We start from the raw sequence: 4,712 nt of genomic DNA, 5'->3' as shown, positions 1-4,712 counted from the left end.
ACATTTTTGCATAGGAAAATGTCATCACTTTCCTGATGACCCAATATTTAATGGGGTCAAAACTTGCATTGGGAAGATAAAAGATCTTGGGACAAGCTGTTGGCATAGTGGTTAAGTCACTGGACCCCTACATAGTCAACCACAGTTAAGTCCCAGACCTGGTGACTTGAAACTTGCACCAGGTATATGTGCATGTGTCCCCAACATCCTAAGAGAATGAGGAGAAGGGATTGTGGTGTGGACATCCCCTGGGTGGGTGGGTGGGGGGCATTTACTTTCTGTCTCTCTGGCGAGCATGTATCCTATAGTAAAATCTCTCCAAAAACAAAATCTAGAGTGATGATGACTGCACAACAAGATAAATATATCAAATATCACTGGACTCTATAATTTAAAATGGTTAATAAGGTAAATTTTACATTGTGTATATTTTACTACACTACACACACACACACACACACACAACACACACACACACACACACACAAAATAATCTAGAGGGCAGATCTCCTTGCAGCTCTGTGTGAAATTATGCTGGCATAGGGAAAGCAGGTTGTACTTGCACCTGTGTCCCTTCTATTCCCATTTCCAATTCCATTCAAGAGAAGGTGAGTGGTTTCTGTCTAGGATGAGCTCTCCTTTTTGACTGTGATTAACTTGCAAAGAATTTCTGAGGTGGGTGTCAGGATCTGACATGGCTGCAGCCCTGCTACACCAGCATGCTGAAGGAATGCAGAATGAAGGCAGAATGCAAGAATATTCTAGCAGAATGAACATAACACACAAAGTCACAAAGTTACTCTTCAATTCAACCAAAAATAAATATCAGTATTATATATATATTATATATCTCTGATATATATATATAACTGATACAACTTTTAAAAATTAAGAGATCCTTCTGTCCTCTTTTAAAATAAAAGAGCATTTCCCTCAAGTACTCCAAGTCAGCTGCGAACTCAGTTTTTGTTGCCATTACCACTTCCAGGCCAAAGCTATGTAGAAGAGACTGGCTTCATTCACTTGGTATAATGTTTTGAAGTCTCCACATGTCGTAGCATGTTTCATAGTCTGTTCTACAGTATAGTTTAATAATATTCCATTGCATGGGTATATCATATCGGTTTAATCCATTGATCCATTCAATAGATATTTGGATTGATTCCAATTTCATCCTATTATGAAGAATTCTGCTATGAACATTCCAGTACAAATCTTTGTGTGTTTCATTTTTATTGGCAATATGATTCCTAAGATAGGATTTGCTGAGTCATATGGTAAGTACCCGCTTACTTTTCTTTTCCTTTTTTAAAAAAATAATTAATTAATTAATTTTGTTTACATTTTTATTTCATTTCCTTTTATACATTCAATCACATCATTTAGCTTACAAAGTGAATATTTCAACATGTGAACATTTCTGCCTAGTCCAGTTGATAAAACTATAAAATATCTTCAACAGATAATACCACATTTCTTTGTCCCATTAATGTTTTATCTCCCTATTTTTCTTCTAAATGTCCTTTCTCAGACCCTACTCTTTCACACACACTATATCTGGTATTTACATCCATTTACTGTGTTTCTATATCCTTTAGTTAACCAGTTTCAGTCACAGAGCGTGGAACACTTGGTACATATTAAGTGGGGACATACAATGTCTCTCCTTCATAGCATGGCTTGCTTCATTCAGCAGTAAATCTTCCATATTCCTCCACTTTCTGTCAAAGAAATTGTCAAACTTTTCAAGGAGCTGAACCACCACATTCCCACAGGAATGGATGAATTTTCCATTTTTTCTATAGTCTCATCAATATCTGGTACTGATTTTTTTTTTCTTTTTTTTTCTCATGAAAGAGACAGAGAACGTGTGTGTGCATGAGATGGGGGTTTGGATATTTTTGATAGTCTTCCCATATCACAGTCCTCCTGCTTGTGCTTCTCAATTAGCTAGGACCGTAGCCTGTCTCATTACACCCAGTCTGTTTAAATTATACCAGGAATCAAATTTTCCCTCTCTGTGGGCTTTCCCACAGTGGCACCTTTCCACTTACACCAAGCCTAGGCCTTTTATGTCTTAATTATAATTATTCTAGTAGGTATAAAGTAGCATCTCATTGTATTTCCCTAATAACCTGAAACATCTTTTTGTGTACTTACTGGCAATTCCTATGTTTCTTTGATAAAATACGTGTTCAGTTCTTTTGCACATTTTTAGATAATTGGACTATCTTATTGAGTGGTAAGACCTCTTTATATATTTGAATATGATCTTAAAGAGCAAAACCTCTTAGAGGAACTACAGTAGGTTTAATAGAAGTATATAGCTATTATCAAAAGGTTCATGATCATAAATGACCTAATGACTATGAAAGAGTAATATATACTATAATTTCCACTCAAATGAATTTTATGCACTTATGCAATATATATATATTTTAATTTTCAAAAATCCCAATAGAGGGGACCAGTAGTTAGCGTAATGGCTATGTCGCTGGACTCCCATGCAGTCAACCGCGGTTAGCGTCCTGGACCCAGTGGCTTAAAACTCAAGCCAGGCACATGTGTGTGTGTGCCCAAGATCCCGAGAGGAGAACGGAGGAGAAGGGATTGCGGCATGACCATCCCCCCTGGGGGGTGATTTCTCGCTTTCTGTCTTTCTGTCTCTGTCTGTCTGGCGAGCGCCCTATAGCAAAAACCTCTCCAAAAAAAAAAAAAAATCCCAATAGAGAAAATAAGTAAAATGAGAACTGTAATGAACAATGTGTTCTTGAGATCAGCAGTTGGCGTAATGGCTATGTCGCTGGACTCCCATGTAGTTGACTGTGGTTCAAGTCTCAGACCCCTGGTGGCTTAAACTCACACCGTGTGTATGTGCGTGCGTACCCAAGATCCCGAGGGGAGAAAGGAGGAGAAGGGATTATGGTGTGGACATCCCCTCTGGGAGGTGATTTCTTGCTTTCTGTCTGTCTTTCTGGCAGGGACATTTGCCATACCTCTCGAAAAAAAAAGAAAAAGAACAATGTGTTCTTTATATCCATTAAGGGATATTTGGCATCCCAAGGTAGGCCTCTGAAAGTTGATGACTTTCCTTACCATTTAGGAGACTCCTGGAAAAAACGAAGATTAGATAGGGCTGACAGCCAGCTCTTTGGGTAAAAGGGATAGCATAGGGAACAAATGGGGAGAGTTCTCTCCTCACTTCCTTGGTGGTTTATTGCCAGAAGTGGGGTACGGTAGGGGCTATGAAACACTTCTCCAGCAGTTTCACTAGCTCTACCAGAGACCTCAGGGGAAGTATTGGGGAAAGTGGGCAGGGTTTTCTCTCCAAAAGCAGAGTCCCCAATGGGGAAGGATTCATCTTGAAGGGAGTGACAGTCTGGATACACAAGGCACTATAGTCACTGGGAAGGGCAAGCGAATACACACAACATGGAAGATTAGGGATCTTTTGTATTCGAATACAATTCCTTATGATATTCAAGGACCAGAAATGCATTAAGCCTTAAGAGTAACTTATTTCTTGGGACCAGCATAATGGTTATGTTGCTGGACTCCCACATAGTTGACTGTAGTTCAAGTCTTGGACCCAGCAGCTTAAAATTCACACCAGGTGCATGTGCATCCGTGCCCAAGATCCCAAGAGATGAATGGGAGTGAAAGAATTGTGGTGTAGCCACAGACCCCTGATTTTTCATTTTCTATCTCTCTGTCTCTGTCTCTTTGGCAAATGCATTCGCCCTATAGCAAAAATCTCTCCTAAAAAAGAAAGAAAAAAAGTAACTTAATCAGACTAACTACAGGAAATCTGTCTGAAGGAGAGTTAATGGCTATTATGCCAATGAAACATAATTTGAAAAACAAGTAAGAAGGATCCACTGGTCTGTAAGAGTTGCAGTATCAGGTCCTAGCAAGAAGATAACTTGAGTGGACAAACCGCCCAACAGCTCAACAATCAGGTAATGACACAGAGGTGAGTTCAAGATAGCTGGTGGGCAAAGCCATAAGGAGAAAAGAAATGTTGTCAACTGCAGGACAACAGTACTCTACCTTCAAATAAAATAGGTGAGCCACTTGGGAAGCATGTGTGAGATTAGGGGTTTTTTGGTAGAGAATCCCAGGTAGAAACTGATGCCATTATGAGCCACACTTTGAAAACACCACTCCTGTCCAATTTATCGTGGAAAATCTGGGATATGAAAGTAAATGACTCCATCTAGCAATATAGCATGGTCTAAGTAATAAAAACCTTCATGGGTACATGTACAGAAGCTCTCATGTTATTCAGGAGAGCTACTGTAACCAGATATTAATAATACATAGAAGATCTTTATTATTCTGTTCCAAATTCCGTCTTGCTCAGTGTGATACTTGGATGGAATATGGAGCTATCAATAAGGGGTGGCATGTTGAAAGGGTGTGAAGATGACATCCTGCTAAAAATTAAAGATACATGTGAACTTACTTAAATCTTAAGACCTTTTTCACAGGTATGATGCTCTCACGCTGTTTCTGTCACATTGCAGATACTGAAGCATACAAATAAGAAACACTTCAAATGTACTACATTTGTAAAGGTTTTCTTCATTTATTATACACCAATAAACCCCTAACAACTAGAAAAAAACATTTTGACTTTTATAATTGAAGCAGTTCCTTAAAGAACCAGATATATTTTGTGAGAGCCATGTAAGAAAACACCAACTGCTAGT

General features: G+C 38.8%; 1 protein-coding gene and 1 long non-coding RNA gene across 13 annotated transcripts in view; one reads left to right on the top strand and one right to left on the bottom strand.

Moving 5' to 3' along the window:
* SOX5 (SRY-box transcription factor 5) overlaps positions 1-4,712 on the bottom strand; it is a 1,018,333-nt gene that overhangs the window by 95,669 nt on the left and 917,952 nt on the right. The gene's annotated exons all lie outside the window — the stretch shown is intronic.
* LOC102468775 (uncharacterized) overlaps positions 959-4,712 on the top strand; it is a 16,703-nt gene continuing 12,949 nt past the window's right edge. The window contains exon 1 of the long non-coding RNA XR_333235.2: positions 959-1,277. This is a non-coding gene — a long non-coding RNA (uncharacterized LOC102468775). The remainder of the gene's footprint in view (positions 1,278-4,712) is intronic.

The sequence above is a fragment of the Tupaia chinensis genome, unplaced genomic scaffold (assembly GCF_000334495.1).
Source record: "Tupaia chinensis unplaced genomic scaffold, TupChi_1.0 Scaffold000028_1, whole genome shotgun sequence".
Taxonomy (NCBI): Eukaryota; Metazoa; Chordata; class Mammalia; order Scandentia; family Tupaiidae; genus Tupaia; species Tupaia belangeri.
This window is presented reverse-complemented; position numbering and strand designations above follow the sequence as displayed.